We start from the raw sequence: 15,636 nt of genomic DNA on the forward strand, positions 1-15,636 counted from the left end.
TTGCATTATACTTCTAACTACTCAAAACTTGTGCCTGTCTGCTTGAGAGTTTTGATTTATACTCCAATTGGTCACCTCAGTTAAACAATCTCTGGAACACATTCTCTATGGACACAAACACAGGAGCAGCAAATAAGATAATAATTGTTTTGATCTCTGTGCTTCCTTAGGAAAAAACCTGAGAGAGAGAATTATGTTTCTGTGTGTTCAGAGAATGTGAAGGCCACACATGGAGGGCTCAGTGCCCCTTGGCAGGACTGGCACCATCCTGAAAACCCTTTCTGACCTCCTCCTCCCCAACCTAGGCATGACCTCTGTGCTGCTGCTGGGGAAGTCAGTGCCTCCCCTCCTCAGCATCCTTCAGGATCCTGCCGGGTGACAACAGGTTTGAGAGGGTGATGGGGCTGAGGGGGCAGCAGCAGTGGGAACCATGCCCTTCAGTGCCCTCCAGAGTGGCAGAGGGCCCTGCGGCTCACCAGTTCTGCAGGGGAGGTTCCCCCTTCTTGGGGTCTCTGCTGGTCAGAGTGACCCCAAGGTATGTTAGAAAGTCTCTTCTCCCAGCCCGACAGTTGAGTAAGGAGTCACAGCTCTTCAGTTCTCGGTCTCAAGGTTGTTTATTGTTTCTTATCTATAAATTTTTTTTCTCCTGTCCAGCCAAGGTCTGCTCAGCAAGACAGACAGAGGCACTCTGCCTGCCTGCAGGGTGGTATCTTTTTATACTAAAAACTACATGTACAGTATTTACAATTACTTCCCAATACCTATCACCTGTGTTAGTGAGCTTCTACTGTAACCCAATCCAAAAGTGCCACCATCACAGCAGAAGATGGAGGTCAAGAAGAAGAAGGAGAAAGGCTGGACATGCCCAGTTCCCTCCATCTTGCCCCCTGAACCCACATTCTGAAAACCCTAAAATCTGCTTTTCACCCTGTGACAACTTCACTATTATTCTATTAAACTGTTGTGGCTTGCTGATCTTCATCTAAGGTTGGTAACTTGCTCCACGGGTCATAATCAAACCCACATAGGGGCATTTTGGGCTCTGTGCCAGGGTCTCTGAACCCCCTGGCAGGGGTTGGAGCTGGGACAATGTAGGACATCCCTCTGGAATCCACGGCAGCCAGAAGGATGTCCTAAATTCCAACACCTACTGCCCCTATCCTCAGGCAGGTGAGCACCGTCCCAGAGTGGGCACTGTCCCATAGTGGGCACTGTCCCAGAGGTGGGCACTGTCCCAGAGTGGGCACTGCCCCATAGTGGGCACTGTCCCCATAGTGGGCACTGTCCCAGAGGTGTGCGCTGTCCCATAGTGGGCACTGTCCCCAAGGTGAGCACTGCCCCAGAGTGGGCACTGTCCCAGAGTGGGCACTGTCCCAGAGGTGTGTACTGCCCCATAGTGGGCACTGTCCCAGAGTGGGCACTGCCCCAGTGGTGGGCACTGTCCCCGAGGTGGGCACTGTCCCCGAGGTGAGCACTGCCCCATAGTGGGCACTGTCCCCGAGGTGGGCACTGTCCCCGAGGTGGGCACTGTCCCAGAGTGGGCACTGCCCCATAGTGGGCACTGTCCCCGAGGTGGGCACTGTCCCCGAGGTGGGCACTGTCCCCAAGGTGAGCACTGTCCCAGAGGTGGGCACTGTCCCATAGTGGGCACTGTCCCATAGTGGGCACTGTCCCAGAGGTGGGCACTGTCCCCAAGGTGAGCACTGCCCCATAGTGGGCACTGTCCCCAAGGTGGGCACTGTCCCAGAGTGGGCACTGTCCCATAGTGGGCACTGTCCCAGAGTGGGCACTGTCCCAGAGTGGGCACTGCCCCAGAGTGGGCACTGCCCCAGTGGTGTGCACTGCCCCAGAGTGGGCACTGCCCCAGAGTGGGCACCGCCCCAGTGGTGGGCACTGTCCCCGAGGTGGGCACTGTTCCCGAGGTGGGCACTGTCCCCGAGGTGGGCACAGGCCCGTGCAGACCCTCGGGGCTGGGCTGCCCAGACGCCGCCTCTGCCTCGAGGCGCTTTCCCAACCCTGCGCACCTGGTACTCTGTCAATGCAGCCACTTGGCTAAATGTGGGTCATTGTAGGAGGATGCAGCCACTCGAGCAAACAAGCTTCAATTGCCCACTGATTGGGGTGGCTGAGAGCACCATCGCTGAAATTTCTGAGGGGGGAGGCATTAATAATCCCCATTCTGTCTCTGCAGCCCTTGCCCCCTTGTTATTTCCCTCTTTGTGTCTTAATTTGGCCCATTATTATTATTTTATAAAAGGGCCTTTTCTCCACCCCCTCCCTCTTGAAGACACTCCTTAGACCGATGGGAAAATGGCAAGGAATAATTATGAAAAACATCAGTGAAGAGAGGGCCATCTGAGAGGGATTAAAGGATTACAATTAAAACTCATTTTAGGGAGGTGATGTGACATTAGCGTTTTCATTCTTCCCCCCCCACCCACCCCCCTTCCCCAAACACCCTCCAGGATATCTGGGTCTAAGTTGATTAAATGACAAACTCCAGCTCAGAGGGAAACAACAACAAATTAAAAACTGAGTAAAATGAAAAACAACAACCCAAAAATGATTTACAAAATGAAGTGAAAACGAGGTCACTGAGAATTACTGCAAGTCTGGCGGCAGCTGAAAAGGGGTGGACGGAGCACCTGCCACTAATAGCAGGTTTCTGATGGTGGGAGCATCTCCCTGCTCCTGCTCCAGCGGCAGGTGAAGTTGTCTGAGGAGGACACAACAGGAGGGTTGGGCCGTGGCACGGTTGTTTTGGCAGGGCTGGTGCTGGGCACTGCTTTTGGCAGCTCTGTGTTCCATTGGAGCCATGCTGGGCTTTGCTTTGGGAGCTGGGTGTGGATGCAGTGCTGGCCCTGCTGTCCCTCCAGCAGGAAACCTGGGAGATGCCCTGTTGGAACTCAGTGCATCCCTCTGGGTGTCCAGACTTGCCCAGGACCCCATCAGGGGGCTCGGAGACCCTGGCACACAGCCCAGAGCACCTGGGGATTTGATTTTGACCCCTGGAGCAAGTTACCCGCTTTGTATAAGGATGTGAAAGTCACACAGGTTTGAATGGTGCAATAACAAAATGATCACAGGGTGAAAATGTAGATTTTAGGATTTTTGGTACAGGGGTTATGGGGACAAGATGGAGGAATCCGGGCATGTCCAGCCTTTCTTCTTCTTCTTCTTGTTCTCCATTTTCTGTAGTGATGTTGATACTTTGGGATTGGTTTAGAGTAGAAGCTCACTGTCTAACATAGGTGATAGGTATTGGAAAGTTAGTGTAAATATGTTATATTTAGAATAGAATTCACTGTCTAACATAGGTGATAGGTATTGGAAAGTTAGTGTAAATATGTTATATTTAGAATACAAGCTCACTATCTAACATAGGTGATGGGTATTGGGAATTAAGTGCAAATATGTTATATTTAGAATATAAGTTCACTGTCTAACATACTAACATAGGTGATAGGTATTGGGAATTAAGTGTAAATATGTTATATTTGGAATAGAAGCTCACTGTCTAACATGGGTGATAGATATTGGGAGTTAAGTGTAAATATGTTATATTTAGAATATAAGTTCACTGTCTAACATGGGTGATGGGTATTGGGAATTAAGTGTAAATATGTTATATTTAGAATAGAAGTGCATTGTCTAACATAGGTGATGGGTATTGAAAAGTCATGGTAAATATGTCATATTTAGAATAGAAGTTTACTGTCTAACATACTAACATAGGTGATAGGTATTAGGAATTAAGTGTAAATATTTTATATTTGGAATAGAAGCTCACTGTCTGACACGGGTGATAGATATTGGGAGTTAAGTGTAAATATGTTATATTTAGAATAGAAGTTCACTCTCTAACATAGGTGATAGGTATTGGGAATTAAGTGTAAATATGTTATATTTGGAATAGAAGCTCACTGTCTAATATGGGTGATCGATATTGGAAGTTAAGTGTAAATATGTTATATTTAGAATATAAGTTCACTGTCTAACATAGGTGATGGGTATTGGAAAGTTATTGTAAATATGTTATATTTAGAATAGAAGTTCACTGTCTAACATACTAACATAGGTGATAGGTATTGGAAATTAAGTGTAAATATGTTATATTTAGAATATAAGTTCACTGTCTAACATAGGTGATAGATATTGGGAGTTAAGTGTAAATATGTTATATTTAGAATAGAAGTTCACTCTCTAACATAGGTGATAGGTATTGGGAATTAAGTGTAAATATGTTATATTTGGAATAGAAGCTCACTGTCTAATATGGGTGATCGATATTGGAAGTTAAGTGTAAATATGTTATATTTAGAATATAAGTTCACTGTCTAACATAGGTGATGGGTATTGGAAAGTTATTGTAAATATGTTATATTTAGAATAGAAGTTCACTGTCTAACATACTAACATAGGTGATGGGTATTGGGAATGAAGTGTAAATATGTTATATTTAGAATAGAAGTGCATTGTCTAACATAGGTGATGGGTATTGGAAAGTCATTGTAAATATGTTATATTTGGAATATAAGTTCACTGTCTAACATAGGTGATAGGTATTGGGAATTAAGTGTAAATATGTTATATTTAGAATAGAAGTCCACTGTCTAACATACTAACATAGGTGATGGGTATTGGGAACTAAGTGTAAATATATTATACCTAGTTTGGAGTATAAAAGGACAACACAGAGAGTGCCTGTGGCTGCCTTGCTGAGCAGATCTCAGCTGGGCAGAAAGAAAATTTAATAGATAAGAATTAATAAACAACTTCAAGACTGAAAAGTGAAGAGTCCAGACTCATTCTTCAGGCCACAGCAGAGACATCCTGCACATCTCAGGGCAGCAATTATCAACAGCAACCCGAGAGTGCCCCAGTGCCAGGGGCTCTCTGTGTGTCCTTTTCTGGCCCATTTTCTCATCTTTTTGCAGCCAAGCAGCCCCTGCCCCACAGAGTTTTGAGCAGCCCCAGCACCATTCCCAGCGCTGGGGCACTTTGCTCCCTGCAAAGCCTGACACATCCCGTGCTGCAAACTCCTTCCCTCCTGTCCATGGGGATGCACAAAGGGTCCTGCCCATCCTGCCTCCCTTGTGGAGAATCCTGAGGGTGGGAATTGCTCCCAGTGCCATTGAAATTCAGCACTGTCAGAGATGAGGGGAGTTGGGAAAGGCAGCGTGCTCAGAGTGGGAGCTGGCACTGCCAAATGGGAGCACACGCGCTGAGCTGGGGTTTTATTTGCTGTGGAAAGCAAATCCTAGGATGATTGCTGGCCATTTCAGTGAGTGAACATGAAACCTAGGATGGGGGATTTCCCTTTATAAACCAAAAATATCTGTGAATCAAACTGTTCAGATGATGTGGACACCCAAACCATGCTGCCAGCCCTGTTGGAAGGGGAGGGTGACACGAAGATGCGGAGGCAGATGAGTGACTCAGGCTCTGCAGTTCACATTGCTTGGGAAGTTTTGGCTGCCAGAATCGGAGCTGTAGGACCCCAATAACCACAGTGGGACTGAGCCAACATCCTGCCCTGAGAGCCCAGCTCTTATGTTCCAACTCAGGACTTCTGCTGGTCAGAGTAACCCCAAGATGTGCTAGAAAGTCTCTTTTCCAGCCTGGCTGTTGAAGAAGGAGTCAGGGCTCTTCAGTTCTTGTTCTCAAGGTTGTTTATTGTTTCTTATCTATAAAATTCTTTCTCTGGCCTGCTTAGGTCCATTCAGCAGGTCAGACAGAGGCACACTGGTGTTATCTTTTTATACTAAAATCTATGTGTACATTATTTACAATTACTTCCCAATACCTATCACCTGAGTTAGACAGTGAATTTCTACCTTAAACCAATCTAAAAGTGCCACCATCACAGCAGAAGATGGAGGCCATGAAGGAGAAGGAGAAAGGCTGGACACACCCAGATTCCTCCATCTTGCCTCCTGAACCCCCATTCTAAAAACCCCCCAAAAAATCTATTTTCCACCCCATGACAAACTATGATTCTACTTAGACTTTCGTGGCTTGCAGATCCTCATATAAGGCTGGTAATTTTTTCCATGGGTCACAATCAAAACCACAGTGGCATTTTGGGCTCTGTGCCAGGGTCTCTGAGCCCCCTGGCAGGGGTTGGAGCCATCCAGGACAGACAGAGGGATGCCCTGAATTCTGACACAAAGCTGGAAGTGTGTGGCCTGGGGATGATTTCCCTCCAGCCTACCTTCAGGGTGCAGAGTGAGAGCAGTGAGGATCTTCTCCTCCATCCTCCTGCTTCTCCTGCCAACGAAGCTGGGCTCAAACCCAGCCTCTCTGCCTTCCCCTTCATTCAGCAGCCTGGCACAAGCGGGCATCTCATCACGTGGGCACGCACGTGGGCGCCAGCGCTCGTCATGTGAGGTGCCATATAGTGCCTGAAATTGGGAGGCAGGGAGAGCTGGAAAAGCTGAACGGAAGGGAAACTCCCCCTCCTTCCCCCCCCCCCACCCCCCAGATCCAGCCTATTTTCTTTCCTCTCCTTTTGTTTCTGATTTCCGGAACTATGCGGCAAAGCAAAGCGTGGGGAGAAGAAAGAGGCTGAAGAGAGCTGGCATCTGGCAGGGAAAAGAACAAAATAGCAGAGCAGGGCTTTCCTAGGCAGGAGCAGTGGGAGATGGGCAAGGCCTGGGAAAATTCAGGGTCTAAGCACGGCCCGGAGCTTGTGGTGAAGGCAGCAGCTTGGACTGTGCCCTGCTCATGGGCATCCTCCTGGTTCCCCTCCTGCACAGAATCTCTTCTTGTCTCCTTGCTGCTCCATCCCCCCGAGCTGTGAATTCCCTCTGCACCTCCTGCCCAGTGTCAGGACTCTGGTGGGGTTTGGCCCCAAACAGAGGGGGAGGTGGAGGTGGAGGCCGTTCTCCTGCAGAGGTTTTCTCTGAGCATTGAATGATCACTGTGGCACAGTTCATCCTGTGATGCCCCTTTTACAGTCAGGGCTGAGAGTTGCCCGAATTTTTTTTTTTTTTTTTTATTCCTGTTATTTCCTCTGTCCCGACCAGTACAGAAAGAGGTCTTTGCATACAGACCCAATGTTAATTAGGTAAATTAATTAGTACCAAGATGCAGTGTTTTCCCCCTAAGGAGGAAATACAGTAAACTCCATTTTTGTGTGTTTTTTATTCAGCCAGGGGGGTCGAAGGAGAATAGCCGTGTCAAAGAAGCTGCCATTTTCAAGGTCCTTGTGTCCCTTCTGCGCCGCCCTAGAAAGGGAACAAAACTCTGTTGACAGCAAAATCTCAGCAGGAGCCCCTGGGCTGAGGGGCACGGGGAAGCAAAGTGGAAAGGGTGCCAGGTTTCCGAGCGCCTGGAGGGAACAGCCTTTGGTCTCCGAGTTTCAATGGACCAGGGAAAGCAAATCAGCCCTTTCAAGGCCAATCACGCTGCTCTGCAAGGCACACACTGCACACAATGCCCTGCTGGCAGCAGCAAAGGGACTGGGTGGCCGTGGCAAGGCCCAGGGCAGGAGAGCCACCGAGGGCCAAGAGCTCCTTCTGCCTCCAGCTCAGTCCTCAGGCCCTGGGAAAGGGGCTGGGATGGGCTGGAGCACCAGGAAATGCCCAAGGAGGTTCCTGCTCCATCCAGAGGCTTGGGAAAGGGGCTGGGATGGGCTGGAGCACCAGGAACAGTCCAAAGAGGCTCCTGCTCCATCCAGCTCAGTCCTCAGAGCTCTGGGAAAGGGGCTGGGATGGGCTGGAGCACCAGGAACTGTCCAAGGAGGCTCCTGCTCCATCCAGAGGCTTGGGAAAGGTGCTGGGATGTGCTGGAGGCTCTTAGGCTGGGGCTCCTGATCCATCCAGCTCATTCCTCAGAGCCCTGGGGAAGGTGCTGGGATGGGCTGGAGCACCAGGAGCCATCCAAGGAGGCTCCTGCTCCATCCAGAGCCCTGGGAAAGGTGCTGGGATGTGCTAGAGCATCAGGAACAGCCCAAGGAGTCTGTTAGGATGGGGCTTCTGCTCCATCCAGCTCAGTCCTCAGAGCCCTGGGAAAGGAGCTGGGATGTGCTGGAGCACCAGGAACAACCCAAGGGAGCTGTGAGGATGGGGCAGGTGGGGCACCCCTGTGTGTTGCTATTCTGTGTTGTCCCTTCCCTCTCCTCCAGCAGAGTGCCGGTTGGTGTGGAAAAGGAGCGTGGAAACACTGAGCAGCTCCCTGACCTTCTCCCCACGCCAACCTTTTATTCAGTTTTTAATTCATTCCACCCTGATCCCAGCCCAGTGTCTCCCCTGGACATGGCACGAGTGGATGGATGGATGGATGGACAGACTCCCCGAGATGCGCCGTGGGATGGGCAGGTCTGTGGCTGCATCTGGGCTGTTTTAATGCCCCTGTGGGAGAGGATCAAAGCCGGCTTTGCCTTGGCAGCCGCTCGCAGCCCAGCGCTCTGCCCACAGCACCATCTCCTGTCGGCATCGCTGTGCCTCGCAGGGCAGTGCATCCTGGGAATTTCCTTCACCCCAGGTCCGACAGCGCAGCTGATCCTCCGTCATCACCACATTTACCGCCCCCTCCCCATCCCTGAGCAAAGGCAGGATGAAAGCGGCGGGGGTTTTTTTTTTTTTTTCCCTCTTTCTTTCTTTTTTTTTTTTTTTTTTTTTTTAATGGCGTTTTATTAGCCTCCAAATCAGACAGGCGAAACAATGGAGTTCTGTCAGCGATGGGCTTTCGTGCTGATTTCATCTCCTCTCTCATCCGTATGCAAACCAGCTTCCAGCAGGCTTTGGCCATGCCATGGAAACCGAGGTGCAAGCCCGGAATTCTGGGGGTTCTCGGAGTGAGAAATCTCCCGGTCGCTTTTTCCCATTTGCATAATGCAACTTTTCTTTCCCCTCGCAGACACTGAGGCGCTTTGTTTATAGAGAGCCGAGAGAAAAGGGGGATGCTGGGGACAGAGGAGGGACCGCGGGGAGGAGGGAAGCGCCCGGTGGGAGTGGGGAAGAGGAGGGCAAAAAAAAAAGAAGAACACGCAGAGAGAACAGTGCGGGGCGACTGGAAGGGAATTTATATGAGGATGGGGCACTGGGAAATGGGGATGGGCCGGTTCCCCGCGATCCTGGGACCCGAGCGCTCCTTTGGCCTCTCTGAGGCGGCCGAAGGGTGTCGGGGGGACTTGGCGTGGCTGAGGATCCAGCTGGGAGCCGGCATCGGCGCTGAATTAAAGGCGGTTGTCATGATAATGCCCCCCAGAGGAAGCAGGAGCCTTTTCAAGCCTCGCCTGAAATACCTCAAAGGGTTTTGTGCGAGAAGCCTCTAAGATTCTTCGGCTGGTGGAAAGCGAAGTTTGTGTGGGGGAATGGTGACCCACGGGGCACGGGGGAAGGTGGCTCGGTGACAGCCAGCAGAGCGTGAGGGGGATAAAACCATCCTGGATTTATTCCCAGCGGTCTGGGAGAGAAGGAGGCGAACAAAACAAAATTTCAACTGGTTTGTCCCCCCTTGAAAAGTGGAAACTGGCACTGGAAGGTGGGAGAGTGAAGGGATGGAATTGTCCTGTCCCCACCAGTATCCCCAGTTTGTTAGAGGCATTGGGGTTGATTTACACCCCACCCCATCTTCTGCAAAGTGCTGATCTCCTGCTCTTTGCACAGCAGAGATCCAAGGGGCTGCTCTCATGGGTCCCATCACAGGGTAGGGTGGCTCGGTGACAGGGGGGATAAAACCATCCTGGATTTATTCCCAGCGGTGTGGGAGAGAAGGAGGTGAACAAAACAAAATTACAACTGGTTTGTCCCCTCTTGAAATGTGGCATTGGGCACTGGAAAGTGGGAGGGTGAATTGTCCAGTCCTCACCAGTATCCCCAGTTTGTTGGAGGTATTGGGGTGATTTACACCCCACCCCATCTTCTGCAAAGTGCTGATCTCCTGCTCTTTGCACAGCAGAGATCCAAGGGGCTGCTCTTATGGGTCTCATCACAGTGTGGGGATAAAATCACCCTGGATTTATTCCCAGCGGTGTGGGAGAAAAGGAGGCGAACAAAACAAAATTACAACTGGTTTGTCCCCCCTTGAAAAGTGGAAACTGGCACTGGAAGGTGGGAGAGTGAAGGGATGGAATTGTCCTGTCCCCACCAGTATCCCCAGTTTGTTTGTGGCATTGGAGTGATTTACACCCCACCCCATCTTCTGCAAAGTGCTGATCTCCTGCTCTTTGCACAGCAGAGATCCAAGGGGCTGCTCTCATGGGTCCCATCACAGGGTAGGGTGGCTCGGTGACAGGGGGGATAAAACCATCCTGGATTTATTCCCAGCGGTGTGGGAGAGAAGGAGGCGAACAAAACAAAATTTCAACTGGTTTGTCCCCCCTTGAAAAGTGGAAACTGGCACTGGAAGGTGGGAGAGTGAAGGGATGGAATTGTCCTGTCCCCACCAGTATCCCCAGTTTGTTTGTGGCATTGGAGTGATTTACACCCCACCCCATCTTCTGCAAAGTGCTGATCTCCTGCTCTTTGCACAGCAGAGATCCAAGGGGCTGCTCTCATGGGTCCCATCACAGGGTAGGGTGGCTCGGTGACAGTGGGGATAAAACCATCCTGGATTTATTCCCAGCTGTGTCTGAGGCTGGGAGAGAAGGAGGTGAACAAAACAAAATTACAACTGGTTTGTCCCCTCTTGAAAAGTGGAAACTGGCATTAGAAGGTGGGAGAGTGAAGGGACGGAATTGTTCAGTCCCACAGCAGAGATCCAAGGGGCTGCTCTTATGGGTCTCATCACGGTGTGGGAATAAAATCACCCTGGATTTATTCCCTGTGTGTGTGAAGGAGAGAAGGAGAGAAGGAGGTGAACAAAACAAAATTACAACTGGTTTGTCCCCCCTTGAAAAGTGGAAACTGGCACTGGAAGGTGGGAGAGTGAAGGGACAGAATTGTCCAGTCCCCACCAGTATCCCCAGTTTGCTGGAGGAACTGAGGCTGATTTACACCCCACCTCATACATCTGCAAAGTGATGATCTCTGCTCTTTGCAAATAAATTTGAAATCCACAGGGCAAGGGGCTGCCCTTATGGGTCTCATCACCTCTGATGGCCGCACCTCCTAGAAACAAACCTGATCCTCGTGGCTCCATCCTGGGCAACAGACTCTGATTTGTGAATTGGATGGATGCACGGTTAATAGTAATAATAACAATAATAGCAACGAAATGTATTAATCAGTGACGGATGACAGACACCAAACCTGCAATTAGAAGTATTTTAGGATATGTAAAAATCCCTGTAAATGATTTGCAAATGAGGTGCAGACAGTAAAGCAGGCGGCAATGGAGATATTTTTGGGTTTTGCCTCAGTGTGGGGCTGCTCTGTTTTTAAGGTGCTTCAATGTGAGTTGGATGTACAGACACGCTCCTGAGGGAAAGTCTTGTGCTGCTGCTGCAAAATGTGTGAGTGCTGCTCCAAAGTGTGGGATATAAAATCCAGGATCAGTGGAATCCAGCAGAACCACAGGCAGGAACCTCAGTGATGCACAGGCCTCCAGCTGCACGTGGAAATTTGGAAATTGCAGGGATTTAGTGGGAATTGTTCAAGCCTCACTTGTGCCAGGGGTGTGGTTGCACATGATACCAGACATTATTGTTAAAAGGCAGCTGGGATTCATTTTGCATGCTCTACACAACGTGAAATATTCAATCTTTACCTGTGTTAAGGAAAATTCTGCAGTCTAATCCCAGAATCTGGTGTTCTGGGACAGGGAGAAAAGTGGAGGGGAAAAATATTTGTGCTCCAGAGGGTTCTGCTGTAACTCTGTGCATCCCTTTAGCCAGCAGGAAAACCCACCTGGACATCCCTGTCAGGTGCACTGTAGCACAGCTCTGCATCACCCATGTGCTGCAAGGAGCAGCTGGGATGCTGAAAATCCTCTGCAAAAGGGATGGGGATTGAGAGGAGTCTGGCTTGGGGCTTTTCCTCTTTGTTTTCAGTCTGGTTTCTCCAGAAAAATGAGATTTGTGCCATCACAGGGAATTCTGTCATTTCTCACCTCTCTCCCAGGAACTTCTGAGATAGGATGGCTTTAGCTCCCTTTGGCTGCATGTCAGTTTTTGATCCCCAGTCAATGGGAACTGCTTTGGGGTTCAGTTACAGTTAAGTCATTTCTCCTTTTGGCTCTAAAAAAACCATTTTTACTTCAAGACAAGGCTGGAGAAGGGCTGTGACCTTTCCCTTTGGGCAGGGAGGGAGAGGGGTCTCTGGTGGGGCCTTGCCAGGGTGCCAACTGCAAATGCCTCATCCTAAGGAGCTCTCCATCAGAGATTCCAGTCCGATGAGGTTTCAGAACATTTCTGAAGTTTCTGAAGGAGCTCACACTCCTCAGACAGTGATTTTCTGCTCCTCCCAGTGTTGAGGCAGAGCTGGTGGTGAATTCCTGTCCCAAGCCCATTGTGGTGGCCTTTGGGCAGGGACATGGGGCCAAGAGGAAGGAGCAGGGTGTGATTAAACCCCCCTTGGGCTTTGCAGGTGTGCCATGGCAGGACAGGAAGGGGCAGCAGGTCGGGCAGTGCCAGAGCAGGAAAAGGAATTTCCAGCATCACTCCACGCTCACCCTCTCAGCCTCCAGCCCGCTGGTCGTGCCAATTTGTCACCGAGCTGGGATTTCAATTAAACCCCAAAAGAAGGGGTCAGAGGTTATGCAAACACGTTGGGAAAGGCCACTTTGCCTGGAGGGCTCTCCCGGGGCCACTGGAGCTTTACACAGCCCCGGTGACCCGGGCTGAGGCCAGCATTGTTCCCCCTGCTCCATTCAAGAGGCAGTTTGTCAATAAAATCGACCTCTTGGCTCCTGGGGGTGCTGCCACCTCATCTTTCCCCTTTTCCTGGCTTTGGCTGGAGCAGATCTGAGGTTTTTCTGTGGTCCCTGTGCCATGCCAGGGCTGGAGCAGGAGCAGCACCCTCAGCACCTTCTCCTCCCCTTGGGGGTTTTAATTCTGCTTTCTGCCTTTTGGGGTTTTTGTACCTGAGGGCAGTTTCCAGCTGGACCCCTGGGAAACACCATCACAAACATCAAGTGTCACAGACAACTTTTATGAAAAATCCTTTCTTCAGGGTTTTTTCCTCCTGAGAAGCTGAAAGGCCTCAGGAACAAAATGTAAACAATGGTTATCTGCTGCTGTGGAATGCAACAGGTGCATCTGGGATTGGTCTCGTGTGGTTGTTTCTAATTAATGGCCAATCACAGTCAGCTGGCTCAGACTCTGTCTGAGCCACAAACCTTTGTTATCATTCTTTCTTTTTCTATTCTTAGCCAGTCTGCTGATGAAATCCTTTCTTCTATTCTTTTAGTATAGTTTTAATGTCATATATATCATAAACTAATAAATCAGCCTTCTGAAACACGGAGTCAGATCCTCATCTCTTCCTTCATCCTCAGACTCATGTGAACACCGTCACAATCAGGTTCTGTTCATCCTCTCCAGACCTCGTTCTCCTTTCAGGGCCATCATTCTCCACAAGAATCCCACATTGATTTTCTGCCCCTCACCCTCCAGGCTGGGTTGGGATGAGCTTGATGTCCCTCCCTGTTACACAACTGGCACCAAAGTCCCCCCCAGGGCAGCAGCTCTCCCTGCCAAGCCCCGTGCCCACCAGCACACCCACCCACTGTGGGCACAATCCCATTTCTGGGGAGGTGTGAGGCTTCCTGGTGGGTTTGGGTGGTGGGACTGTGTTGGGATCTCTGCTGCTCAGAGTGACCCTGAGAAAACTTGGAAAGTCTCTTTCCCCAGCCCAGCACTTGAAGAAGGAGTCAGGGCTCTTCATTTCTCGGTCTCAAGGTTGTTTATTGCGTCTTATCTATAAAAAATTTTCTCCTGCCCTGCCAAGGTCAGCTCAGCAGGACAGTTCCAGGCACTCTGCCTGCCCCTGGGCAGTGTTATGTCTTTGTACTAAAAACTACCTGTACAATATTTACAATTACTTCCCAATACCTATCACCTGTGTTAGACAGTGAGCTTCTACTCTAAACCAATCCAAAAGTGGCACCATCACAGCAGAAGATGGAGGCCAAGAAAAAGAAGGAGAAAGGCTGGGCACACCCAGTTCCCTCCATCTTGCCCCCTGAACTCCCATTCTAAAAACCCCAAAAAATCTATTTTTCACCCTGTGATAAATTCACTATCATTCTACTCAAACTCTTGTGGCTTGTAACTCCTCACACAAAGCTGGTAATTGTTTCCAGCCCTTGGGGTGGTGTTAGTTTTTAATACTAAAACCAATATGTACAATATTTACAATTACTTTCCAATACCTATCACCTATGGTAGACAGTGAGCTTCTACTCTAAACCAATCTAAAAGTGCCACCATTAGAGCAGAAGATGGAGGCCAAGAAAAAGAAGGAGAAAGGCTGGGCACACCCAGTTCCCTCCATCTTGCCTCCTGAACCTCCATTTTGAAAACCCTAAAATCTATTTTATCACCTTGTGATAACTTCGCTATTATTCTACTTAAACTGTTGTGGCTTGGAACTCCTCACTCAAAGCTTGTAATTGTTTCCAGCCCTTGGGGTGGTGTTATGTCTTTATACTAAAAACTACCTGTACAATTTTTACAACAACTTCCCAATACTTATCACCTGTGTTATATACTGAGCTTCTACTCTAAACTAATTTAAAAGTTCCACAATCACAGCAGAAGATGGAGGCCAGGAGGAAGAAGGAGAAAGGCTGGACATGCCCAGATTCCTCCATCTTGCCTCCTGAACCTCCATTTTGAAAACCCTAAAATCTATTTTATCACCTTGTGATAACTTCACTATCATTCTACTTAAACTCTTGTGGCTTGTAACTCCTCACTCAAAGCTGGTAATTGTTTCCAGCCCTTGGGGTGGAGTTAGTTTTTTATACTAAAAACTACCTGTACAATGTTTACAATAACTTCCCAATACCTGTCACCTATGTTAGACAGTGAGCTTCTACTCTAAACCAATCTAAAAGTGTCACCATCACAGCAGAAGATAGAGGTCAATAAGAAGAAGGAGAAAGGCTGGGCGTGCCCAGATCTCTCCATCTTGCCCCCTGAACCTCCATTTTGAAAACCCTAAAATCTATTTTATCACCTTGTGATAACTTCACTATTATTCTATTAAACTGTTGTGGCTTGCAGATCTTCATACAAGGCTGGTAATTTGCTCCACGGGTCATAATCAAACCCACATTTTGGGCATTTTGGGCTCTGTGCCAGGGTCCCTGTGCCCCCTGGCAGGGTCTGGCCTGCTCAGGACAGACAGAGGGATGCGCTGGGTGCTGACAGGACTGTAGCAGCCCCTGTGCTGCTGCACTAATTGCACTGGGCAGTGCTGCAAACAACCCACAGGGCTGAGGAGGCCATTTCAGCTGTGAGATAAATGGATATCACGGAGCAAGTGGCAATTAGCGTGGGTAAAGAGCCCCTTAGTGACTGTCCCTTACATAACACCTTTGTTCCAGGCCCTTCACTTCATACTCCGTTTGTAAATAAACTTGACTCCCGCCTTTGCTGAGGCCTTTATTCCCTCTTTATTTTTATTTTATTATTCTTTGAACCCAGGGAAGAACGAGGCGATTGTTCACCCCCAGGGACACGCAGCAATCTGAGCCCTGCCCAGCCTGGCAGTGCCCACTCACCCCAAAAGGGGCACTGGCATC

This window comes from Melospiza melodia, chromosome 25 (assembly GCF_035770615.1).
Source record: "Melospiza melodia melodia isolate bMelMel2 chromosome 25, bMelMel2.pri, whole genome shotgun sequence".
Lineage (NCBI taxonomy): Eukaryota > Metazoa > Chordata > Aves > Passeriformes > Passerellidae > Melospiza > Melospiza melodia.